Consider the following 27,939-nt stretch of genomic DNA (forward strand, 5'->3'; position numbering starts at 1 on the left):
TTTTTTTTAATTATTTTAAGTAGGTTCCATGTCCAAAGTGGGGCTCAAACTCATGACCCTGAGATTAAGAATCTCATGCTCGGCAGCTCTTTTTGCCCTCAGGTCCTGTCCCTGTGCTTCAATAAAACCACCTTTTTGCACCGAAAAAAAAAAAAAAAAGAATTGCACGCTCTACCCACTGAGCCAGCCAGGCACCCCAAGCGCTGGTTTTTACAGAGGAACAAAGACTTCAGTTAAAAACGAAACAAAACAAAGCAAAACAAAGTAACTATTGGTGACTCAGGTTTATCCAAACACTAAAAAGGAAACAAAGTTCCCATACAAATATTACAATTAAATTAATATTTGCATTATTATTTATTTAGAATCTGTTTCTCACAGAGCTTACAATAAACAAACAAACAAACATACTACGGGGCACCTAGCTGGCTCAGTCAATGGAGTGTGCAACTCCTGACCTCAGGGTCATGAGTTCAAGCCCCACCTTGGGTATAGAGCTTACTTAAAATAAATACATACATACATGCATACATACACTCTGTTTTTCACATAAGTTCCATGAGGGAAGAGACCTTATATGTTTGTTCTTTGCTCTGACTCCAGCATCTAGCACACTATCTGGAACAAAGTAGGTACTCAATGAATATTTCAGAATGAATGAATAGATAAAGAAATGAATAAATACATGAATGATGACTGAAACCTTAATCCCATGAGCCATATAATAAATGCATGGCTTGGATTGTAAGAAGAAACTGTAGATGGGCGGTGAAGACTTAACACCACAATTAGAAAAACAGAGCAGGGCGCATATCAGGACCTTACCTTCATTAGCTTGTCCAGTCCATGTCATCATCCTCTTTACATAAGAAGATGAACAAACATCATGGGAGGAAGCTAAAATCTCAATGGGAATAATAGCCTGTGAGTAAATGAGGACAGATGGATGTTTCCAAAATGGTTGCACTATGAAATAGCCTTTGTAAATTGGTTAATGAGAGAACTAGGAAGCAAGCTGCAGTTACAGAGTTCTGACAGCTGAAAAATACATTGATTGAGAAAAGGCAAAAACATGTTTTTCATAGTTTTTGAAGGTGTGTGAGATAGTTCTTTAAATGTTTATAACACATTTATTTTCTTCTCATAGGTGCCATGTGACAAAGTTTGCTTTAGATATTACATATGGTTTCTGGTGCATTACTTGCCAGACTTTGTCATGGGAACCATCTGACAGGAAGAACAAAATACAGGTGCATGGGCAACTTCCAAATCAGAGCCTCTGCACAGGTTTGGTCCAGGTATCTCGAAACTTTGGAAAGTCCTAAATACAAACAAGTAAGTTCACAGTATGGACTGATTTGTGGTGGTAGTGAGGTTGATGCTGATGTTGATGGATGGACTTTTTCCAGAAACTGACCAAGACGTTAATGGTAGGTCTAGGCATTAAGTGACCTGAAAATAGGGCGGTACATTTATTTTGCATATCTTTGAGGAAACACAAGAACAGAACAATCAGCCTGTATCGAGGAGCTATCTTTCTCCCCTTGTGGCAGAAACTGTTATGAGCTGGGCACACAGCTGGACTTCTTAGCCTCTCTTGAAGTTGGGCAGAACACTGTGACTAATTTTTGGCCAACAGAAAGCAATGGAAATAATGGGTGCCATTTCCAGGTCTGGGCCATAAAAAGCCTCCTGTGCAGTGACGGCAGGTTCTTCTCCCACCCACTGGCTGAATGGAAAGAATTCTGAGAACCTAAGGAAGAAACAGCCATAAGCTAGAAGAAGCCTATATCCCTGAATTACTGCATAAGAGACTGACCACCACATTAAACACATTTCTACCCCTACCATTTCATATTGAACTGTGATAAGAACCATATATTTTATTTTATTTATTTATTTTTAAAGATTTTATTTTATTATTTATTTGACAGAGAGAGACACAGCGAGAGAGGGAACACAAGCAGGGGGAGAGGGAGAGGGAGAAGCAGGCTCCCCGCAGAGCAGGGAGCCCGATGCGGGACTCAATCCCAGGACCCTGGGATCATGACCTGAGCCGAAGGCAGTCACTCAACTGACTGAGCCACCCAGGCGCCCCTTATTTTATTTTTTTAAAGATTTTATCTATTTATTTGAGACAGAGAGAATGAGAGACAGAGAGCACGAGAGGGAGGAGGGTCAGAGGGAGAAGCAGACTCCCTGCCAAGCAGGGAGCCCGATACGGGACTCGATCCCAGGACTCCAGGATCATGACCTGAGCCAAAGGCAGCCGCTTAACCAACTGAGCCACCCAGGCGCCCAAGAACCATATATTTTAATTGGGTCAAGCCACTGAGATTTTGAAGTCATTTGTAATAGTCTATATTGATTAATACAACCCTATTTCCCAACTTTTCTCCTGGTTGCAAGTAGTGAGAGAGACTAGGGTAAATTTCTGGAGTGTCGGAGGAATGAGATAAAAGAAGGTATCAGAGGCCATGCTCAACATCAGAGAATACTGCATTTAAGGGGATTCCGGAGGTAATTTTAAAGCCTTAGAAATCCCTACAGAGCTGAAGCCAGGCATGGTAGCCTCTGCTTATCTAACCAGTCTCCTCTGGAAACTTTCATACTCTTGGGAGAACACTAAATAACCATCTCCAAACCAGTTCATATGAACCCCAAACACAGACTATTCAATTTAAAGTGCTTAGGGTGTAGTCAGATAATACCACATTTAGACCTGTCTTGCTTCTGCTTTTGTGTGTTGCTGAACATAGTGATTAAGGAGAAGAAAAATAAGTTGGTAAGTAACTTTGTTACTTGGGTGGGAGGATGGATTAGCCTAGTGATGGGTATTAAAGAGGGCACGTTCTGCATGGAGCACTGGGTGTTATACACAAACAATGAATCATGGAGCACTACATCAAAAACTAATGATGTAATGTATGGTGATTAACATAACAATAAAAATTTTTTAAAAAGATTCTCTCTCTCTCCTTGCCCCTCTGTCCTCTCCCCACTCCCTCTCTTAAAAAAAAAAGACTTGGCATGAGGTTTGTTTTTTTTTTTTTTTTAATTTAATTGACAGAGAGAGAGAGACAGCGAGAGAGGGAACACAAGCAGGAGGAGGGTCAGAGGGAGAAGAAGCAGGCTTCCTGCCGAGCAGGGAGCCTGATGCGGGGCTTGATCCCAGGACCCTGGGATCATGACCTGAGCCGAAGGCAGTCACTTAACCACTGAGCCACCCAGGCGCCCCTTGGCATGAGTTCTTAAGGGATGGTTTATATGACCACGTAGAGCTATGTTATGTGAGTGCTTCCCAATCTCTGTTCTCAATGATCAGATTCATTTTTTCCCCTAAGAGCCACATGCTTTGAAAGATTTTTATCTACTGAATAAATCACACTTATAAAGAAATCATATTAAGTATTTACTAGTACCAGGTATTGTATAAATGAGTGCTTTACACCCATTATCTAAAATCCTCAAGGAGTCTGAAAAATATAAATTATTACTCCCATTTTACAAATAAGTAAACTGAGGTTCAGAGATCTTAAGGACATAGCCTAAGTCTTATTGCGAGAAATTAAATTCTGGCCTCACCTCTACACCCACATTCTTTCCAGTACAGTCTGTCTACCCTATAGACAACACATGCAAGCAACCAGAACTTCTTAGTATGAAGATACATTCTTCACCGTGAGTTAGTATGGCATAACTTCCCCAGCTCCCCCCAACCCCAAAAGGAAAGAAGCTTTCCATTATTTAGTTAACCTATTCAAGCTTTACTGAGTAAACATACAATGTCTTTCAGGCTTTTCTGAAGTACTGGACATAGTTCAAGTAATTCCATTACTATCCTTGTAGAACTGTGAGATCCTACAGAACCCAGACGGGAAACTGGAACTGGCAGTTCAAACAAATGGAAATTGGACAGAAGGAGTTCAGAACACAGATCCAGGCACAGACCTCCTTCTCTGGAATTCTCTTTCTCTAGGATTCTCCCACTCCTTCGATTCTATCAAGTATTCAGTGATGTACCACAGTCTGATGTGAGGTAGGAAATCCTTCAGATCCCACTAAATTTGGTGGGTATAGGGGGAGTCATTGAAGGCTACCAGCCTAGGATAATGAGTGGTAAAAGAAGGGAAGGAAAAAGAATGAGCAAGGAGGGAGAGGGACAAGGAGAGAGGCAGAAGAAGAAGGAAGGAAACCAAGAAAAGAGGTGGGTATATATAAAGAGGAAAAAAAAAGAGAAAAGTTGAAAAGGATGGGTGATCCTTTACACTGTTTGATCTTGTAAACTGCTGGTGTGATCTTCGTCACCAAGTGTAGTAACCCCCAATGGAGGCTATCAGCACGTGTTGCTAGTTTTGCTGGGAGAGCTACTGTTGAAGAACTCTTTCCTCAAAGAGACCTTCACCACCTCCCTTACCCAACTGGTAAATCTGAAGCCAGAAACTTAAAAAATTACAGAATAAATGGAGAAAAAGGATATTGTTAATTTCAGTTGTAAAAGGAAAATTGTTAGTCCAGTACCCTAAGGTTAAGTTCTGTCCTGCGATGCAGAAAATTCACAAAGTTTAATCTTTGTGCTGGCCGAAAAACAAAATAACAACAAACACAAAAGACAAATGAGCAATAATAACCAAGTTACCCCTATGGGTACCCAGAAATGCACAGCAACCCTGGAGCAGAGTGTAACTGACTTGAGTATTTAATTGCCATAAAGTAAAAGTGTTGATTTTAAAATTAAAAATAACTCGTTTTCCTTAGAAACCCAAATTCTTAGTTTCAATCATGAAATCCTTTAATATAGTTGTTTATATTCTCAGTGGATCAGTTATTTAGTTTATAGTAGCTAAAAGACAAGAGGTAAACATCATACAAAGAGAACAGATGCATACTTTTCCCTTACTTTGAACGGTACTCAAGAAACATCTAAAGATCCGTCTGTTTTGCATCCAAAGAAAAATGCTCTTCCTTAAGTTTTTATTCTAGAGTCTAAAGTGGTTTTTGGGGGTTGGGGAGGAGTGGCAGGTGGAGGAGGAGTTATTTTAAAGTGCCATAAAAGATTCTTCTGGGAGGAAAAAAAAAGATTCCTCTGTATCTGAATTCCCAATGTTTAGATTCTCTTTAGTAAGTGTTAGCAAAAAGATCTATTTGTCAATGGTTAAATTCTGGCTAATGAACAATTTCAGAGTAACTTCTTCTGGACCCAGAGAAAACACAGTCTCTGTTAGACTTCATATTCCAGAAATTTCTGCTCTGACCACCCTCAGAGATAAACTTGAACTCCTGTGTCTACTCCATAAAGAGGATAAAGCCTCAGTCTTAATCCTCTTATCCTTTATACAGGATAAAGGCTGTCTCCAAGGTGCCAGGCAACAACTCAGAACCCCTTTATCTGAACCTTCAAAGTAGGGATAATCATTTTAAAACAGTGTAAGTGGTCAAGTCCCCATTTTTAAAAACCCACTTTTTAGTAAGGTGTCATCACTTTACCTTAGTGATCAATATCAGGCTTAACAATAGTGGGACAACCAGACATTACGTACAACCTAATAGTGATGTAGAAGGAAGTACACAGCATTACCTATGACGAATTCTTACCAAAATGTTTAACCTGATTCTTACCAAGCCTTTAGATTCAACTTTGAGCTTACAAAAAAAAAAAAACAAAACAAAAAAACAGAGAACAGAAGAACAAGTTTAACAACACCATGAGAAAACAATCAGACAAATCCAGAAGGTGGGACAGTCTGTAGAATAATTAGTCCAGAGTCGTTAAGAATTCAATGTCTTGAAAATAAAATGTATGTGGGTGTATTGCAAGGAGCCAGCTCTAGAATTCAGAACTGTAAGAAACATAATAACCAGATGAAATATGTGGATCCTGTTTGAATTAATCATCTTTAAAAGACATTTCAGGGAGGGAGAAATAGGGAGTTGTTCTTAAAGGGCATAAAGTTTGTTTATGATAATGAAAAAGTTCTGGAAATAGTTGTGGTGGTTGCGCAACATTGTGAATGTACTTAATGCCACTGAATTGTGCACTTAAAAATGGTAAATTTTATATTATGTATGTTTTCCCACACAATTTTTAAAAAAGACATTTTGGGGACAAGCAGGGAATATTTGGATATGGATGAGTATTCATTGCTATTGAAAAATTATCTGAATCTTAGTGTGGTAATAGAACTGAATTTACCTAACAAAGTTGTATTTATTATTTAAAGATGAATGTTGAAGTATTTAGGGGTGAAATATATATATTTCTACAGCTTGCTTTAAATTACTTCAGGAAAAAAAAAACAAAAGGAAAATGAAGAATATATGACACAATTTTAACAACTGTTTGATCTAGGTTATAGATAATGGATGTTCATTATACTATTCTGATTCCTTTTCTGTATGTACTAGAATTTTGCAAAAGAGAAGGGAATCATGAACAAATCACTTCTCTATACAACAAAACGAACTCTGATTGCAGTTCTGAATTAGAAATGTGAGCTACCCAGAGGTGATGCTCTCTGGAAGCCCACACTTTCTAGAGGTAAGAAGATGGGTGGGTCAGGATGAGTGTTGGTGGTCATAATCATGTAAGTTTAACAGAGAAGCCACATATAAGAAAGCGGCCAAAAAGAAAGTTTGAAGTGGTGAAGAGAAAGTTTCAACCCCAACCAGAGTGTAAGAAGTCTGCATAGAGAATCATTGCTCTCAGCCGTAACTGCTCCCCAGCTACTCCCCATATCCTCCCTGGGGTGTTTGGGCTGCTTAATCGCACTGAAAGGCAGACTGGTGCATTTCTGGGAGCTACAGAAAGGGAAAGGACTGTTTTCATCAAAGGCACCCTGTAGATCATTTCCCTTTTATAAATCGATGCACCAGAAAACATGTCACTAGGTTGTGTCTCTTCTAGATCATTATGAAGTTCATCGCCATCCTTATTCTTCTTTGTGAATAGAAATTTAGTGTTCCTTAACTAGAAATGCACTGAGAAGAGAAGGGAAGAAGGCTTTGGAAAAAAAAAAAAACATGCAAAGCACTAATAGAGTAAGGCTCTAGGAATGTAAATGGATGGCTTCCTCTGCACGGAATATCTGATAACATCTGCAAAACACTTCATTTATACCAACAATTGTAACCTTGCTATAAAACACAAATTGCTTTAATAATTCTGCAATTTCCTTCCGGGTTAAAATTTTAATCGGAAATCTTGACATGAGCAGCTTCCTCTAATGGGTCTTTGGTTTGCAAGGATTGGTAAGGCATTGTTATTCACCGAGGCATTCTGCTCAGGTTTGCTTTGACCCTGTCTTCTCCACTACCGGCCTGTCTTCTCCACTACCGGCATCTCTCTATATCTCTGTTAGAAATCTTCCCACTAAAGACCATCTCGAAGAGGACCATCCATCCACCTTTTCTCATCCTCTCCTTCCTATTCTGCAAAAGGTGACAGTACTCTCTGATTGTAGGCATAGGGCCACATTTACAGTGAGTAGAGTCACTAGACCTCTCCCTCCCTATCCCCCTCCCCTCCCTGCCTTTCTCCTCCTCTCCCCACCCTCTTCCCTTCCCTCTCTTTTCTTCTGTTTCCTTCTTTTAGGGGGCTTCAGTGTTAGGAGGGCATTTCCCTTTCATGCACTAAAGTTCAGCCATCTGCTTCTTTTGGATTCTCCCAGATGCTTTGATTGCTCTCTTATCATCACACCCAGCATAGGGAGATAAAATTTCAAGATTCAAATTTGGGCTTAGGGCAAGGAAAAAATGCACCTTAAATCTTCTATCTTGGCTCTGAGATCTAGGCTGGTTTACTAGAGAGCTCTGCATTAGCATTTTAGGCACAACCTGATTAATGAAATGCTATATTAAAATTGATTCAATACCCTAAGGGATAAGGGTGGTACCTGGGCTAAACCTGGGTTTAGATGTCCATAGATCCCTTGGCTTAATATTGTTCTCTCTCTCTCTCTCTTTCTGCATATATATACATACACACACACACACATATATATAAAACAGTTTTATTGAGCTTTACATCACATATCATACAATTCACCCACTTAAAGTATAGAGCTCAGTATTTTTTTAGTATATTCAGAGTTGTGCAAACAAAACCACAGCCAATTTTAGACTATTTTATCACCCCAAAAAAGAATCCTTGTACCCATTAGCCATCAGCCCCATTTCCTCCTAACTTCTCCCATCAAACCTCAGCAATTAGACAATCACTACTCTATTTTCTGCCTCTATAGATTTGCTTTTCTGGACCTTTCATATAAATGGAATCGGTCTTTTGTGACTGGCTTCTTTTAAGTGTGTAATGTTTTTCAAGGTTTTTCCCTGTTGTAGTTCTTTACTCCTTTTTGTTGCTAAATAATATCCATTGTATGGATATACCATATTTTATTCAACCGTGCATTAGCTGATAGACATTTGGGCTGTTTCTAATTATTTTTTTAAAGTTTGTTTGTTTGTTTATTCATTCATTCATTCATTCATTCATTCAAGTAATCTCTACACTCAACATGGGGCTCCAACTCATGATCCCAGGATTAGGAGTTGCATGCTCTTCATCCCGAGCCAGTCAGGCGTCCCGGGATTGTTTCTATTTTTGACTACCATGAATAATATCACTATGACCATTCATGTACCATTTTATGGAGACCTATATTTTCATTCCTTTTTGTTGTATATCTAGGAGTAAAACTGCTGGTTTATATGGTAACTCTATGTTTAATCTTTTGAGGAACTTGCAGACAGATTTCCAAAGTGGTACACCATTTTACATTCCCACTAGCAATGCATGAAGATTCCAACTTCTCCACATCTTGCCAACCTTTGTTATTATCTGTCTTTTTGATTATAGCCCTTCTAAGGGGTTTCACGTAGTATCTCATTTTGGTTTTGACGTGCATTTCCCTTATGGATAATGATGCTGAGTGTCTTCTCATGGGTTTATTGGCCTTTTGTACATCTTCCTCAAAGGAATGTCTATAAAAATTCTTTGTCTAATGGGAAAGTGTTTCCCATAAAAACAAAAATTAGAAAATGGAGACTAAACTAAAGGAATTATAGGTACTTAATATAGACAATATTTTTTCTACCAACATTATTTTAAAAATGGAATACATTATTTTAAGATGATATACAGACAGTACAAAAGAATGGACTAGCTAATCTAGATAATTGTGCTCGCTTCAGCTGCACATATACTAGATAATCTAGATAATTATCATTTTAGGATGATATGTATTATATATTTGGGGGAGAGAAATGGGCTAGGTACTCTTCCCAAACACTGTAATTATGGGCAAGAGAAGCACATCATTGGGCACATTTGGATCATTTGATATATTTGCCACATAGTACAATATTAAAATAAAAATAAGAATGAAATTAATATGCCAATAAAATCCAAGTAGAATTGGTTAGATGCTGAGGTTCCAGGTAGACTACAAACCTGAAGAATGTACTTCTGGGATATAGAAGTATAATGGTGTTAGAAACACAAAGTGGCATCAGTAATAAATATATTGAGTCTACAGAAAAAATTCTCCCCACCTTGTTTCTATGAATACATTTTCTATGTTAATGCAGGAAATAAAAAAATAAAACAAGTTTTGTGCATCCCCCAAAAATTCTTTGTCCATTTTTAAATTGGGTTAAAATTTTAAATTAACTTGTAAGTATTATTTATATATTGTAGAGGTAAGTTTCTTATCAGATATAGGATTTGCAAATATGTTCTCCCATTCTATAAGTTGTCTTTTCACTTTCTTAGTGATGTCCTTTAAAACATGCAAGTTTAAATTTTGATAAATTTTAATAGCTTTACCTCATATTAGGTCAGTGGTCCATCTTGAGTTAATTTTTGTTAACTCATTGTTTTTCATGTGGATATCCAGTTGACCTAAGCATCATTTGTTGAAAAGACAATTCTTGTCCCACTGAATTGCCTTGGCACCCTTGTCAAAAATCAATTGACCGTAAATGTGAGGGTTTATTTCTGAACTCTTTATTCCCCTCCACTGATCTATATGTATATCCTTATGCAGTACTACACTATGTTAATTACTGTCCTCCAATTTTGTTCTTTTTTCAAGTCCCCCCCCCCCCCCCAGCTATTTTGGTTTGCATTTCCATATGAATTTTAGGATCAGCTTGTCAATTTCTGGGGGAAAAAATACAACTAGGATATTGATAGGAGTTGGGTTGAATCTGTAAATCAATTTTGGTGGTACTGCTGTGTTAACAATATTAGGTCTTCTGATCCATGAATGGGGGATTTCTTACCATTTCCTTAGGTCTTCTTTAATTTCTTTCAAGAACACTTTCTTGTTTTCATTGTAAAAGTTTTACACTCCTTTTATTAAATTTATTTCTAAGTATTTTATTCTCTTTGATGCTATTGTAAATGAAATTGTTTTCTTGATTTTAGGGGGAGATTGCTCATAGCTAGTGAATAGAAATAAAATTGATTTTTATATATTGATCATGTACCCTGCAACCTTGCTGAGCTTTTTTATTAGTCATAATAGTTTTTCAGTGGAGTCTTTGGGATTTTTTATATACAAGATCATGTCATCTACAAGTAGATACTTTTTCTTCTTCCTTTCCAGTCTGGATGCCTTTTATTTCAATTTCTTGCTTAAATAATCTGGGTAGAACCTCTAGTACGATGTTAAATAAAAGTGGCAAGAGCACTTTTCTCTTGTTCTTGATCTTCAGGGGAAAGCATTTAGTCTTTCACTGTTAAGTATGTTAGCTATGGGTTTCTTTTTTTTTTTTTTTAAAGATTTTATTTATTTATTTATTTATTTATTTGAGAGAGAGAGAATGAGAGACAGAGAGCACAAGAGGGAAGAGGGCAGAGGGAGAAGAAGACCCCCTGCCGAGCAGGGAGCCCGATGTGGGACTCGATCCCGGGACTCCAGGATCATGACCTGAGCCGAAGGCAGTCGCTTAACCAACTGAGCCACCCAGGCGCCCCTAGCTATGGGTTTCTTATAGATACCCTTTATCAGGCTAAGAAAGTTCCCTTCTATTCCGATTTTGTTGATTTTTTATCATTAATGGATGCTCATTTTGTCAGATGCTTTTTTCCTGTATTTATTGAAATGATCATGTGGTTTTTGTTTTTTATTCTATTGATATGGTATATTACATTAACTGACTTTAGGGTGTAAAACCAACTTTACATTTCTGGGATAATTCCCATCTGATCATTGTGCAAAGTCTTTTTTCTTCAATTTTTTTTTTTAAGATTTTATTTATTTATTTGAGAGAGAGAGAATGAGAGGCAGAGAGCATGAGAGGGAGGAGGGTCAGAGGGAGAAGCAGACTCCCCGCTGAGCAGGGAGCCCGATGCGGGACTCGATCCCGGGACTCCAGGATCGTGACCTGAGCTGAAGGCAGTCGCTTAACCAACTGAGCCACCCAGGCACCCATATTTTCTTCAATTTTTAAAAAATTGTAGTAAAATACACATAACATAAAATTTACTACCTTAAACATTTTTTGGTATACACTTCAGTGGTATTAAATATATTCATAATGTTGTACAACAACCACCACCATCCAGCTCCATAACTCTACTCATCTTGCAAAACTGAAACTCTCTATCCATTAAGCAATACCTCCTTATTTTTTCTTTCCCCCATCCCAGGCAACCACCATTCTACCTTCTGTCTCTATGATTTTGACTACTTTAGGAACCTCATATAAGTGAAATCAGTATTTGCCTTTTTGTGACTGGTTTATTTCACTTAGCATAATATCCTCAAGGTTTATCCATGTTGTACCATATTGCAGAATTTCCTTTCTTTTTAAGGCCAAATATTCAATTGTATGTGTATACCACATTTGGCTTATCCATTCATCCATTGATGAACACTAGAGTTGCTTTCATGTTTAGCTACTGTGAATAATGCCACTATGAACATGGTTCTGCAAATATCTCTTTGAGACTCTGCTTTCAGTTCTTTTGGGTCTATATGCAGAAGAGCAATTGCTGGATCATATGGTAGTTCTATTGTTATTTTTTTTTAGGAACTGCCATACTGTTTTCCATAGGATCTGCACCATTTTATACTCCCACCGACAGTGCAGAAAGGTTCCAGTTTCTCTACATCCTCACCAACACTAGTTTTCTATTTTTTTCTGAGAATAGCCATCCTAATGGGTATGACATGGTATCCCATTATAGTTTTGATTTGCATTTCCCTAATGACTAGAGATGTTGAACATCTTTTCATGTGCTTATTGGTCATCCATGTATCTTCTTTGGAGAAATATCTATTCAAGTCTTTTGCCCATTTCTGAATTGTTTTTGTTTTTGTTTTTGTTTTGTTTTGTTTTGTTTTGGGGGGGTTTGGTTTGGTTTGGGTTTTTTGTTATCGAGTTTCAGGAATTCTCTGTATATTCTGGATATTAATCCCTTATCAGATACATGTTTGCAAATATTTTCTCCCATTCTGTATACTGTCTTGTTACTCTGTTGAATATGCCATCTCACTGTCTTCTGCCTTCCATCGTTTCAGGAAAGTAGTCAGCTGTTATTCTTATTTGGGTTCTGTATGTGATGAATTGTTTTTTCTCTGCTGATTTCAAGATTTTCTCTTTCTTTCTCTTTCAGCATTTTTACTATGCTGTATCTGGATGTGGATCTCTGTGTTTATTCTACTTAGGGTTAGTTGAGTTTCTTGGATATGCAGATTGCTGTTTTTCATCAGATTTCAGAATTTTCAGCCATTATTTCTTCAAATATTTTTTCCGCTCTGCTTTCTCTCTCCTCTCTGCCTGGTAGTCCCATTATGCATATGTTGATATGCTTAATGGTATCCCACATTTCTCTGAAATTCTGTTTCTATTTCTTTATTTTTCTTTCTCTTTATTCTTGTATGCATGTATGTATCTATCTTCAAATTTGCTGATTCTTTCTTCTGCCAGTTCAAATGTACTACTGAGCCCCTCTAGTGAATTTTTCTTTTCTAGTCTTGTGCTTTTCAAGTTTAGAAAATCCATTAGGTTCTTTTTTTAAAAAATGATTTATATTTCTTTATTGATTATCTTATGAGACATTGTCATAATACCTTCTTTTGCTTTCTTAAGCATGGTTTCCTTTAGTTCTTTGAACACACTTATAATAGCTGCTGTGAAGTCTTTGCTAAGTTGGATATCTGGGTCGTCTCACAGGGAGTTTCTATTGATTGTTTTTTATCTCCTGTGTATGGGTCACATCACACTTTCCTGTTTCATTGCATGTCTCATTTTTTTTTTTTTTATATGACAGAGAGAGACACAGCGAGAGAGGGAACACAAGCAGGGGGAGTGGAGGAGGGAGAAGCAGGCTTCTTGCGGAGCAGGGAGCCCGATGCGGGGCTCGATCCCAGGACCCTGGGATCATGACCTAAGCCGAAGGCAGACGCTTAACCATCTGAGCCACCCAGGTGCCCCTGCATGTCTCATATTTTTGTTGTTGTTGTTGCTGTTGAAAACTGGACATTTTATTTTATTTTATTTATTTTAAGTAAGCACTAGGCCCAAAGTGGGGCTCATGACCATGAGATCAAGAGTTTCGTGCTCTACTGACTGAGCCAGCCAAGTGCCCTGAAAAATGGACATTGTATTTTATTTTATTTTTAAAGATTTACTTATTTATTTTAGAGAGAGGGAGAACACAAGCGTGCATGAGCAGGGGGAGGGGTAGAAGAAGAGGGAGAGAGAGAAAGCATCCTCTAGCAGACTCCCCGCTGAGCGCTGAGCCCAATGCAGGGCTTGATCCCATGACTCTGAAACCACGAACTGAGCCAAAACCAAGAGCTGGCTGCTCAACTGACTGAGCCACCCAGGCGCCCCCAAAAATGGACATTTTAGATAATATATTGTAACAACTCTGGATACCGATCCCTTCAACTTTGTTTATTTTTGAGCTTATGAGCTTATCATTATAGTTTGCTTTTTTGTTTCTTTAGTGACTGAGCTAGATTATTTTAGTGAAGTCTATTTCCCTGCAATGCAGAAACTCTGCTGTTGCTCCTTAGAAAATACATACTTGGACATATATATGCATTGTCATCCTGGGATGACAGGGATTTTAACACAACTCTCTTTGACTGTCTTTATCCCTGATCTCTCTGTTGTCTGTCTCTGTTGGTATGATCCCTAGCTGTTAGGCTCCCTTAGTTGCTAGCTAATCACTCTATTGTTTTCAATAAGCCCTGAGGCGTAAATTGCTCCACAGTCTGATCCAACTAAATTGAAGCCCCTCTGCAGAGGTAGTTTTTGAGGCCAGTCTTTGAGACTTGTTCTGACCCCAGGAGAGCTCTTCTTAGCAATCTTTTCCCCTGTTTCTCTAGCTAGCTGGCCTATGGTCTAGCTTTTGTTGCTCTCAGAGCTACTGGCTCCCCCTTCATTGCTTCTTACTGAATCTCCATTGATTTCCAGAACTTGTTTCAGCTTGAGGTTCCCCACACTCGGCTCCAAACAAAGTCATTTCACTTGTGAAGAGCTTCAGAGCCCAATGCTTATTACCTACATCTTCCCCTGAGAAAAATCTCAGAGACTCTGTCTTGAACTGGGGGCAGGAACAGTGACCTGCTTCTCTTGGAGTGATACCCCTGTTTACAAGCAAGGTAGGGGCAGTAGCCTCTGGTCTTCTTGCCTCTCATCTCCCTCTGTAGAACAACAAGTTTAACATTATTTTTTTAAAGATTTTGTTTTTAAGTAATCTCTACACCCAATGTGGGGTCTGAATTCATGACCCTGAGATCAAGAGTCACATGCCCTACTGACTAAACCAGCTAGGCACCCCTAGGACAACAACTTTAAATGGTTGTTTTAATAAAGATTAATTTTTGCCAGTTATGGTTGTTTTGTTCAGGAGTGGGTCTGTGGATCTCCTCATACCATCATTCTAGAAATTGTCCCCTAATAGGATCTTAATAGCAGTAAACCTTTTCTCGACTGCCAGCATCTTTCTGAACTTCTGTTCAGGATTTGAGTTCTGACGAAAAGCAAGTAGAATATTAGAAGACTAAACTGGAGGTGAATTTGGAGATAAAGTTACTGATAGATCACCCCTGAAACAATGAAAACTTTATAGAGAGGCTCTATAAAGAGAACATCACCCTTGTGCATTCTAAGTATAGAATACCAGCAGATACTGATCAAAATGAACCACTACACCAGGTATCAGGAAACAAAGATTCTAATTCTTAGCTCTCTTCCAGCTTTTCTGGGTGATCCTAAGTAAGCTAGTCAACCTCCTCTGAGCTGCAGTTTCCACAAATAATATATTATGTTAAAGGATTTAGCTTACTGCTGATCCCCCAAACAGGACATATTGTTTAGATCTGTTAATGGTGAAGCAACTTTCACTCAATCTTTCCTACTCCTTCTCCCTCCTGCTGTCTCTCGTGATTGACATCAAGCATCTGGGAAGTATCTGTCTGGGCTTTGAGAGTTACCACTGCCTTGGATCTGTGAACTCTCCACTGAGCTTTGGCCTATAAGCACCATGTTCTAAACACCTTGAACTTGTTGTATGAGGAAGAAGAGTCACAAAGGCTTATCCCTGCCCTCATTGAATGTTTTGATTTATAAAAGAAAAGGAAGTAGGACACTTGGAATTTCTAGCTCTGATAGCCTGGTTATAGTCTCCCATTCCAAGCCAGAATTATATCTCATCCTCCACAGGCACTAGTGTTTCTGGTTATTTAAATTGAAGTTGATTCATAGACAACTTGTCTCACAATTATGCCCAGCTATCTTTGGAACAAAGTTTGCCTACAGTAGAATCTTTACAAAGGCCTATGGCCCTGACTTAATTTTTACTGACTTCTTAATAAGCAGTGCCACAAACTATTTGAATACCTTGGAGATCAAGATTGATAAGTCTCCTCAGTCATTAAGATGGTTAAAATCAGTCTCCCTCCTTGGGGCGCCTGGGTGGCTCAGTCGTTGAACGTCTGCCTTCGGCTCAGGTCATGATCCCAGGGTCCTGGGATCGAGCCCCACGTCAGGCTCCCTGCTCCATGGGGAGCCTGCTTCTCCCTCTCCCACTCCCCCTGCTTGTGTTCCCTCTCTCTCTGTGTCTCTCTCTGTCAAATAAATAAATAAAATCTTTAAAAAAAAAATCAGTCTCCCTCCAGAGATTATGTTTAACAAGGTTACCCACAGGATGGGGACTCTGGCCAAAAAACCCCAGGTCTGAATTGAGAGCGACTGACCAAACCAAGATCAACCTAGTTGTCTTACTTGTAACAGCACAACCATCATCCTGCCTGGTAGGCAGAGTTTTTGCAGTACATGAAGTTGTTTTAAAAATGTAGGGCCTGGAGTGCCTGGGTGGCTCAGTCTGTCAAGTGTCCGGCTCTTGGTTTCAGCTCAGGTCGTGATCTCATGGGTCATGAGATTGAGCCCTTTGTCAGGCTCCTTGCTCAGTGGGGAGTCTGCTTGAAGATTCTCTCCTTTGCCCCTCCCCCAACTCATGCATGTGAGCTCTCTCCCTCTCCTCTAATAAATAAATAAATTTTTAAAAATGGGGACCCAATAGAGAGTTATGGCTTAACGGTTTTGAAAAGAGATAGTCATAATGGTTACCCAAGATTATGAATGTATTTAATGCCACTGAACTGTACATTTAGAAATGGTCAAAATGATAAATTTCATGATATATGTATTTTACCACCACACACACACACACACACACAAGCCACCTGGAGCCCCAGTGTTGCTGGCTCTCTGTCCAGAATGTTCCTCCAATTATTTAGTAATAACATTGAATCTGAGGCTTTGCCAGCACCTGAATTTCCTGAAGAGCTCCAAAGGTTGCTTAAGTATTACTGCGATCAGCGTGGCAAATGGAAAAAAAAATTTAACTTCCCATATCTTGTGCCTATGTCTCCAGAAACTTGGAAATAATATGAAGCTACTTAGAATCCAGGGATGCAGAAGGGCTTAGGATGGGTGTATGTACATTTGGCATTAGCCTGAGTAGGCATCCACTTCCCTGTGCCCTCATTAAGTGGTACCTGAAATAACTAGCAGGATCATTAAGTGGCTTACCCTAATCCTTCTAAATTGTTAGACTTAATCTAGAATTATGACGATACAACTCCAATTAACTGTCAATAGTTTTTGAACATCCTTTTCTATTGATATGTCTTTTTCCTGTTTATCTGTTAGCCTGCCACAGCCTTGTGACCCAAGGCTTGGAATGGATCAGACCTCCTACTTACTCCCTCCTGCGCACACCATGTCTCCATGGTAACAGCTTGTCAGGCCCTGCTTGGTGCAGGTTCTGAAGACCTCTCATCTGCAGCCTCAGTCCTGCACAGAGTCAGTCTTAATAAGCCAGGCTTCTAAGTAGGAGCTTGTGTTAGGAGCCCCATGTCTCTAGCTGGCAGGGTTTGAAACTGTCCTTAAGCCTCCTTTGGGGTACACCTGAGGTGGCCCCAGTGCCACTGAGTTGCCCTGACCTTCCTCCATTGCTATTCAGGCCAGTGGTAGGGTATCTGTCTGGGATTCCTGCTTCAACCTGAACTCATCATCTCCTTCCAGCAAGTTTTCCTCCTATCATCTTCCTCCAACCATAAAGCTGAGAGCCATTCTGAATATTTCAGGCCCTACCTGTGGCTGATCACCAAGGTCAGTTGGCGCAACTGCTTTGTATCTCTCAGACTCATCTTTCTCTGCATCACTATTGCTTTTGCTATGGTTCAGGCCCACGTCATTTCCTTCTTCAATTACTGCAAGATCCTCCAACCTGGTCCTCCAACTTCCATGTTTGCTTTCCTTGCATCTAATCTCTACATTACAACCAGTGAGAAAGCTTACTAAAAAAGCAGACCTGACATGTCCTTCCCCCACAGAGTCAGCATTTCCCAGCATTACCCTCAGGGTGGATTTCAGACCCACTTGCATGAAACACAAGATTACACCTTTGTAAGTGGACCCCTGCTCATCTCTCCAGGATCATCTCTTGCCCTCTCCCCCTGCATTTTCTTACTTCAGCCACACCAAAACACTTTACTTCTCCAATGAGCCACCTGTCCTCTCTTGCTTTTGTGACTTCTCTGCTGCCTCCTCTACCAGGAGCGTCCTTCCTCCTTCCTTCTGTATAAGCCTTTCACACATTCTTGGGGAAGTTTTCCCAACTCTTGAATCTTAAGTGCCTCTTCTAAGTTCTCCTTGAGCTCCTGTATTTACTCCCTTTCTGCCTTTCTACTGAACTCTCAACTCCCCAAGGGGAGTGTGCCAACCTCTATCTCAGTGCCTAGCATATTCACTCAAAAGTGAAAGAATGAAGAATAAGCCTCTGGCATGAAAATATCACCACGTGCTGATTATAAGTACATCCTTTCCCAGAGTCTTCTGTTATTGGGCACCATTCATCCACCAGACAGGATCAGCTAGAAATTTGATACACCGCCAACACATTGCAATTTGGACTGCTGGTCACTGTCCTTGGAGACACTTCTACAAATGGGTCAGTTGCCCCAGCTCAGCTCTGGCTAGTCCTGGTTGCCTCCTTTTTGTTGGTCACAGGGAGGTCCTTGCTGGCCTCGTGGCTGAACCCATGTGGCTTCCATCAGTAGCTGGAGAGCCATTCCTAAGAGCTGAGATAGTGAGTCAGTCCTTCTTTCATTGCCCAGGGAAGATTCCTTTCTCACTGGTTATGCAATGTCAACCAGGCTGTGTTTTCCTTAGTGGAATCCAAGATATGGAATCATGGTAAGAGGAGAAAATAGCAGATATTCTCAGGAATAGATACAATTTGTTATGTTTCTCAGGAGAATTTGGGAAGGGGCCAGGGCAGGATGAGGAAATCGGTAAAGCACCTGTGTTCATAGATAAAGAAATAAAGCAAAGGAAGAGCTGAATGTATATGGATACTTTCCCCCCAGAAAGTTCAGTGGATTATCTGAGAAAGAAGCCAGGAAAAGGGAGACTTCTCACCAGAGGTGGGTGCCTACCTATGTGGATACCTGATGTTAAAGAACATTCAGCCCTCAGCCCTGTTCCATTCACTTATTCCTAAATCAACACATCTCATCTTCCAAAAGTCAGAAACCAAACAACTTTTTGCTATGGACCTGGAAAAGATGAAAGAAAGAATGGATTTTGCCTCAAACTGAGTTCCCTTGCTACCAGTAAAGGCTTACAGAGACAGGGAGGAGTAAGGACTCTAAGAAGAGAAGGTAGCAAAGCAAAGGCATAATCTCATTTTCTCCCCTGCAGTAAGAAAGCAAAAGATCCATTAGATGAGAAAATGTATGTGAAAGCACTTAGCACAGTGCTTGGCAAATAGATTAGATTCAATAATATTGACTTTTTTTGTTTTATCTATGCTCAGTGTAGGGACCCATAAGACAGTTTAGTGTGTAGGAAGACTAACAGGGGTGCCAGTGGGAGTAGGGAAGTGTTCTCTACCTGGATGATAGTGAAAATTTTGCCATTAGAGTTTCTTTCCTTTGACTCTATTTAAAAGCAAATATCAAGTAGAGATAAAACATTATCTGGCAGGCTATATATAGGTAGATAAAGATATACACACACGTATACACATACACACACATATACACATTACATATTTTCTTATAGTCAGTGGTAGAAAGAACATAAACATCATAGATGGGGGATAAGTACAAATTTTCTACTTCTCAAAGCTAGACAAAAACCTGTCAGTCTGAATTGGAATACTATTACTCTTATAACTTCTACTATGTAGAGAAATAATTTTAATGTGTATAAGGTTCTTATAGAGATGAGACAGCAATGTAGAAATCAAGAAACACCAGGTCATTTGCCTCAATAGTGAGGCACTTAATCAGACATGTTAGGAGTGGTAGAAGATCTTATCTGTTGACAATTTAGAAAGTGATAGTTGAGGCCAAAGGAAAACAGAAATCACTAGCACTTTTATGCCTTTAAAGTGCTTAATGGGCAGCTTCTAATTCTATTTATGTATGTTAATACTACCAAAACCTAGAACAGCACTCATAGTACTTGTAAGTGCTCAATAAGTGTTTGTTTAACCAAAACCAAACTAAAAAGCAAAATAAACCAAAACCAAACTGGTACTTGTTAACACCAGTCAACTATGTCCCACACTAGGTTCAGTAAAACTATCAGGTTAATATAAGCTCCAAAAACAAAGTACCCACTTTCTATATTTGTGCAGCGCTATCCCACATGTACTCTCAACAGTTCCCTGAGATATGTAGTCTTTACTGCCTCCATTCACAGGCAAAGGAACTGTGTCACAACAGGTAAAGGGGCTCACTCAGATTCACAAGAAAATTAATATTAGCCTAGAGTCTAAGATTCCTAACTCCCAAATTAATAGACAAAAGGAAAAGACTAAACAACAACAACAGCTTTTGGGGGGTAAAAGAGATTTCCCTTAATATTTTAATAAAGAACTATTACAAACAATAATTGAAAGACAAAGACCCCAACAGAAAAATTGGCAAAGGATACAAACTAACAAATCATAAAAGGAGATCACTGTAGCAATCAAAGAAAGGCTCTGCCTGAAATATGAGTTCGGAGCTCTCTGCTAAGTGGCCTAGACCAGACCTCATAGCCGAGGTAGAAGATAAATGGGCCATTTTCCTTGCCCGAATCCCAAACCGGAATCCTGCTATTTTAACATCCTTCACTGGGAGTGAAGACATTAGAAAGCCAAGAACACTGGCAAGAATGGGTCAGCATTGTCTGGGCTTCATAGATAAATAGAGCCGAGGAGGAGGAAGGCATAGGGCAGCCTCACAGAGCCTGTGGACCTCCTGGCATTCCTTGCATAGGGAATCAAACCTGTCTGGCTCTGTGCAGCCCTTAGAGTCAAGCCACTCAAAGTATGGTTTGCGAGCATCTCCAGGAAACTCACAGAAATGCAGAACCTCTAGTGTCCACTCCAGGCTTCATGGACCAGAATCTGCATTTTAGCAAGCTTCCCAGGTAATATTGATATGCATGCGCAGTGGAGCTCAAGCAACACAGCCCTGGGGATCTGCAGGGTTTCCTTATTGTAGGTGCTCCGTAAATGTCTGCGGATTGAATGAAAGACTGGACAGGGTATCACTGGGGTCCCTTTCTAAAGTAAATTATCTGACTTACCGAAAGCTAGTGACTATCCACGCTGAGTAAAGTACTGACCATCTCACAAAGGGCTTTAATAAGATTAATGAATTAATAACAGCATTCTGGTGTTGGTATTTTCTACAGTGAATCTAGAGTTTCTTATTAATGTCATTTCACTAGGCTCCTTTATATGCCCAGGAGGCACCAACAAGGCACAAATCCTTCTCTATTGCCCTTTCTGAAAAGCACTGAGAATGTAAAATCGGATGAGTAAACATGAGAATGACAAATCTGAAAACGCTGGGGAAAGGGACCCCACCAATGTAGGACGCAGCTCTTTTACCTAATTTTCACAGTGAAGGCAGTCCGTACATTTTCACCTTGTACCAAATGGGCGTGGGCGGGGGGAGGGGTGAAGAGGGAAGGAAGAGAAAGAAGAGACCAAGTATTAAGGACCTTTGTGCTGTCCTATGAGCCTACACAGGCAGTCACCAAATCTGGCCATTTGGGTGCTTCTGAAGCAAGCAACTGTGCACCATCATCATTATTATCATTATCCTCACCATCACTTTTAATCTATCTACCTTCTGTCTGCCAACCTCTTTACTGAGCCGACCATCTTAGTAGTGACCTACACCTTAATGTCAGGATTGGCCACAGACCTTAGGCTGCCAGGAAACCAGTTAAAAGGAGGGAGACAAAAGGGATCCAGAGAATGGAGAAGCATTCTGAGTTCTGCTAATGAGTGAGGTGACTCACAGCTGACTCAGACTAGTGAAGACGAGCCTGGGAGATGGGAGGCGGTGCAGGGCAGACCTCAAAGGAGCTCTGCCGAAATGTTCAAATGGGAGCTGGGAGGCCAGGGACGCGGTGTTATTTAGAGAACTGCCTGCAGCTCTGGTGTTTTGCAGGGAGGAGTGGATCCTGAAAACAGAGAAAATTGCTCTTGAGGCCAGAAACGGAGTTGTGAATCCATAGCCTTCTGTGCTTTGACAAATGTGTAAATTCTGTAGTGACATTGACCTGCTCTTTGGCAAATCTCGGAACATGAACTCAATAGGAATTCATTGACATCAGGTCGCTGGGAAATAGAGGTAAACCATGTACCACCCTTGATTTTTCTAATGCCCTCAATTAGAAAAATGAGCTTTTTTTTTTTTTTTTTTACTTTCTTTAGTATTTTACCTTCGGAGAACATTGTGATCCAACCTGTGCTTATAGATAGATTTTTTTTTTAATTTGAAAACGTACAAGTAAAGCATCTTCTCTTATTAATGGCTAACTGAGGTTCTGAGTTTGAAGATGCTAAGGCCATGTTGTTATGAAGTTTGGTAGCTGCACTGTCCTATATGGACTGAACTGAAATCATATGGACTGAAATGACACACTGTATCTAGGTCCTCTGAAGAGCATGCATTTGTGAGATGGCTGACTGTAGGTATGAACTACTTGGCTGACCTAGCTTGTCTCCCTGTGCTAAGTGACCCACACAGATATTAACCCTGCAACTTCAGCCTCATTAAGACAACGCAAACCAGCCAAGCTGTCTAAAAATAGTTTTGGTTGATTACACATTTGTATGTGATTTGATGACTATGGTCACAAATGTACTTCCCTAGAATGGCACTGTGGCAGTGGAAAAGACAAGGGTTCTTTGGCAGTTTGCCCACCTGTGAAATTTCACTGAGATGAAAAATAAGTTGCTCTAAAAGCAAAAGTGTTTCTCTGTATTTTTCTCTGTATTTTTTTAAATCATGCTTTTTTATTTGACATTGGGTTGTAGAATTTTCCTCTAGCTTTTAGCTAATTCTTTAACATGGTTTCCTATGACAGCTTGATATTCCATTTCATTGGATCCACCCTTTGTTGAACTCGTAAGAATGGTGATATTTATATCATTTGGCGTAGATTGTTACATTTTTCTGAATATTTCATTAGGTTATATTAGCAGAATGAAGTTACTATGTCATAATGTTCTGAACATCTTTGAAGTTTTAATATATTTCCAAATTTTCCTTCAAAAAGGTTTTGCCATCTGATAACTCTTCCAGAAATCTATCAGTGTTCCTACTTCCACATATCTTTGTCAGCACTAGATACTATTTTTCTTTTATCTCCACTCATTTTGAGGATATTTAAAAATGTTTATTTGTTATTGAGATCTCTTTCTATGATTTTAAAGCATGTCTTTTGTAAATTTTTCTATTGAAATATTTGCCTTTTAATTATTGATTTGTAATAGCTCTTATATATCAAGGAAGCATCCTTCTCCTAATTGTTTATTAGACTTTTAACTTTTTTTATAGTGACCACCTTTGTTTTTATCTCTAAAGATAATACCAGTCACAATTAATTTACATGGTTGATGGACAAACCAAATATGAAATTATTTGTGAAAATGCTGTAAAACATAAAGGATTTTTATCACATACTTCCTTCCAGGGTTGATGCTACCCAGAAAGCAAGATCATTGGCCTACAAGTCTAACAGGAATTTGTAGGCAATTAAACTTCTTTTCATGGCTCTGACAGTACCTTACAAAACAAGAAATTAATTTAAATCTTTTGTATCATAGTTACTAGGAATGCTATAAAAATAAACAATGATATCAGATTTAAAGCACTCTGAGACTTTTAGATGGTTCCACATAAAACAAGTTTATTGTTGGATTATTATTCTTTCACTTTCATTTGAAAAATCTAATTAATCCAGTACAGGTGCTTTATAACAGGAAAGGCATTATATTCATCACTGTTGTTACTTCAGGCTCATAAGTTATGCCCTGCTCACCTGCCCAGATAGTCCTTTCCTCAAGCTTTTCTTTACTTGAAAACAAAAAGAGGTCCATCCATGAAAAACTCTTCTCCAGTAGAAAGAAATGGTTTTTTAAATTATATAGTTTTAGAATTAATTAAGTAAGTAAGTAGTTAAACAATATTTAAAGGCATACATGGACAAGTCTTGCTCCCAGGGATACGTCCTTCCTCCCTCTGCCTCCACCCTTCTCCCTATGGTTTCTTTGTATTCTTCCAGTGTTTCTTCAATATATATGTGAGCAGATACAAATAAATATTATCATTACGATTCCTCTTTTCATTCAGAAGAGTAGCATACTATATACATTATTTTGTACTTTGCTTTTTAAAACTAAACAGTATATCTTCAACAGGAGACCTTCAATAGGAAGACATATAATGTAAACAAGAGACATAATGACATTGGCATTAAAAAAGAAAGTTTTAAAACTCCTGTGCCAGTTCTGTCACCATAATCATAGAAACTTAGAATTGGATAGTGTGGTAAAAGCTTTTCGGGTCAGTTATCAAACCTGTTCCTCTTTTTCCTGGGCACAGAACTGCATTTTAAGCCTCCCTTGCAGTTGGGCATGGACATGGGACTGAATTCCACTGGATAGAAAGAATGTGAGCAGAGCTTCTGTGCATCACTTCTGGGTCTAGCCTATAAAAATCTCCCCACACAATCTTCCATATTCTTTCTCTGTCTGTCAGCAGGATGTTAATGCCTAGAGCAACCTCATAAGCCACATGTTGAAGATGGCAGAATTACAAGATGGAAGGGCCTGGTTCCTTGAATGACCACTTGGAAGAGAGGCACCCACCATGAACACCCATTTTGGATGTTTTATGAGTGAGAAATAAATTTCTTATCATGTCTCAGGTTTGATATACAGATTTCATACTACAGTTAGTATTGCCTTAATTAACATAGACCACAAGCTCAAAGTCCCTCTGGTCCAATGACTGGCATATGGCAAGTGCTCAATAAACGTATTTGGATAAATGAGTGAATACTCAAACACCTCTGGAGATAAAGAATTAATCCACTGCCCTATCAGTTTAATACATTTCAATCAGCTAGAATTATTGGAAAATTACTTATATGGAGCTAAAATCCATTATCTTTAACTTGTACTCATTTGTGACTGCCCTTCCCAGTCACTCAAAATAATTCTGAACCCTCTTCAAGGCAGCCCTTCAATTATTTAATAATACTTACTCTTATTCCCTCCATGACAAACCTCTGGTTTCCAAGCTAAATAGTCTAATGTTTTTCATTGTTCTTATTATGTTATAGTTACTAAAACTCTTATCACCATCTTTACCCTCCTCTGGGCATTTTGGTCGGGTTTGTCATTGTTCCCCATTCAATGGGTATTCAGAACAGAACATCATACTCTTGGCAACACTGACCAGCATGGGAGGGTACCAGTTGCCCCTCCCAGTCAGGACTTCATACTTCAATTAATGCAGCTTAATATTTTAACAGTCTTAGAGGTGGTCATATCACCTGTTGACTCATTTTGAGCTTGTGGTCAAACTTCCTACCTCTTCTCTCTCCTCTCCTCTGCCTCCCATATATACCACGATTTATTATATGACCTTAGACAAATCACTTCACCTCTCTAGGACTAATTTCTCATGTGAAAAATGAGGTGATTGAACCAGATGACTTCTGAGTTGTTTCCCCCTGCCCCATTCTAATATTCTTTGAGTCAAAATAAGAAGTTCTAAGAGAGCTCACATTGTACTTTTATGTAGAATCCTTCACCCATAGCAGTATGAGAGTATAAACTGCCTGGAAACATTAAACTCATTGAACAACATGAAACTGGACAGGTAATTTTCCTCAGCTTACATTCACAGATATGTGTATAGTGTGTGGTAAGTTGTATATATACAGGAAGGCCAACTGACTATGCTAAAATGTAGTGGTCAAGGAGGGAAAAAATAAGGCACAGGCAAAAAATAAAAATAATAAAATTAAAAAACAGTGAGGTCATGGGGGGAATCAGGGTGTGGTTTTCTTTGAAGGAACACTCCATCACTTTTTTAATCCAAGGGAGAATAGCCATGAAAAAGAGGATATATATCTCACTCAGCAGAAAGCCTTGTTTGATGTGTTGTCAATTTCCTCATCTCATTTCACACACCATCCAAACATGCCAAAAACAAAACAAAACAAAACAAAAAAAACCCCACACTCAACCAATGGGCAAATAAATGCATTTGCTATGGGGGAAATCAAACCACGTCTCAATAACCCTTGCCCTTGGTAAATTTCTTATAAAGCAGACATCTCCCATGATTTTAGCTGATTAATTTTTCCTGGTATTTCTGCATGCCTGTCCTCCTTCCATCCACAGCTGAGAGGCTGGATCCACTTTCCACCCTAGACTGAGATTCTAGGCATTATTATTTGACCTCTTTTGAAAAACTCATGCAAGCTTTATAACCCGATCTGGGCACACCCCCCATTGGGGCCTGCATTTCCTGTGGATGATGCTTTGGTTTCCTAGGTGACAGTGGGAAGGAATAGACCTGTTAGCTTGTGGCTTCTGACTCACTCTCTGCAATGGACGTCACAGAATCGTGGCTGAACAAGTGGATGCTGATAAAAACATGTGCTTCGGGGAGCAGCAGGGCACTAATGGTTAAGACCATCCCATTGTACCAGGTTTCCCTCCCACTAAGGAGGCCAACAGACAGACAGAAATACCAGATCTGAAAAAAACAAGCAACAGATTTGAAACCTTCTCTGAACTCCCATATTGAAGTGCACAGTGGAGTCCTATTTACCACCCCATTATTTTATTCCTTTCCCTGTTTAGAATTTCCTTTTTTTTTTCCCCTGGAATGTGGAAGTACCGCGATTCTCTAATGAAATGTCAGATGGAGGCTGAAGAATGGGAGGTGGAGACAAGCCAAAAACTCACCAAAAAGCTTGTTTACTGAAAGCTTGTTACCGCTCTTTTTGATCTTTCACATTTGCTCCCTGAGAGGGGACAGGTAACCACAGTGGACTAACCAATTATCAAAGCCCAGGATGAAAAATACATTCTGTTGTGAAATTAATCTTCAGAAAAGGTGGGTTTTGGGGTGCCTGGGTGGCTCAGTCAATTAAGCATCTGTCTTCAGCTCAGGTCATGGTCCCAGAGTCATGGGATGGAGCCCTGCGTCAGACTCCCTGCTCAGTGGGGAGTCTGCTTCTCCCTCTCCCCCTGCTCTTGTGCTCTTCTCTCTCTCTCTCTCTCTCTCACTTGCTCACTCTCTCTCTCAAATAAATAAAATCTTAAAAGAAAAGAAAAGCTGGGTTTCATGAAGCCTAGGGACAAGGACCATACACACACACACACACAGGTGGGGGTGGGGAGAGGGGGAGAGAGAGAGAGAGAGAGAGAGATTAACTTTCTAGTTACCTCTTTTTCTATCAGCTGAACCCAGCAACATACAAGTCAGGGAAGACTGCCTGGAATGAAAAAACACGGAAGAGTTCTTTTGTCCCTTACATCTGAACTACTAAAGACTGAATGGATTCTTTAGATTCTTGAATTCCTTAAATGACCAACAAACCTAAAGGTTCTCTACTGGAGATAATGCATCTTGTTTTCCACAGAGCCTTAAGGGATGCTTTAAATAGCATCAGCAAGCATCCGAATGAATTAGACAGCAAATGTAGGTTAGCTTTATTTAGACAGATAAAGACAAGCAGAGAAAGTTGTCTGGTTCAAGGGCAGTGCAGCCTGACATGACAGCATTTCTCAGAGGAGGGGAAATTGCTTTGGGAGAGAGAGGTATTTTGGGAAAAGAGCAAAGTTCCTTGGATCACCAAGGGAAGAAGCAATGCTAAGTTCTTCAGTACAGAGGAGCAGGAATTAAGAGTGGCCTGCCACTTGTTAAAGGAAAGATCTATAGATTTAAAATGTAAAGCAGAACTTAGCATCCTTAAGTTCATACGTGCATCCCTCTCTTCTCTCTCCCATTCCTTGGGAACACCATCAGAAAGGACATGCTTCCCAGAACAGGAGCTGAGGTAGGGGATTTTTCATACTACTCTGGAGTGGGA

General features: G+C 39.5%; 1 protein-coding gene and 2 long non-coding RNA genes across 4 annotated transcripts in view; 2 read left to right on the forward strand and 1 right to left on the reverse strand.

Moving 5' to 3' along the window:
- MKLN1 (muskelin 1) overlaps positions 1 to 27,939 on the reverse strand; it is a 326,049-nt gene that overhangs the window by 207,560 nt on the left and 90,550 nt on the right. The window lies entirely within an intron of this gene.
- Positions 1 to 27,939, forward strand: part of LOC123835302 (uncharacterized) — a 96,893-nt gene that overhangs the window by 35,516 nt on the left and 33,438 nt on the right. The window lies entirely within an intron of this gene.
- LOC135362066 (uncharacterized) lies at positions 3,116 to 27,925 on the forward strand. The gene is made up of 3 exons (XR_010406376.1): positions 3,116 to 4,039; positions 21,987 to 22,169; positions 24,588 to 27,925. It is a non-coding gene; the product is annotated as an uncharacterized LOC135362066 (long non-coding RNA).

This window comes from Mirounga angustirostris, unplaced genomic scaffold (genome assembly GCF_029215605.1).
Source record: "Mirounga angustirostris isolate CCGP_5_RB_7025 unplaced genomic scaffold, mMirAng1.0.hap1 SCAF_12, whole genome shotgun sequence".
NCBI lineage: Eukaryota > Metazoa > Chordata > Mammalia > Carnivora > Phocidae > Mirounga > Mirounga angustirostris.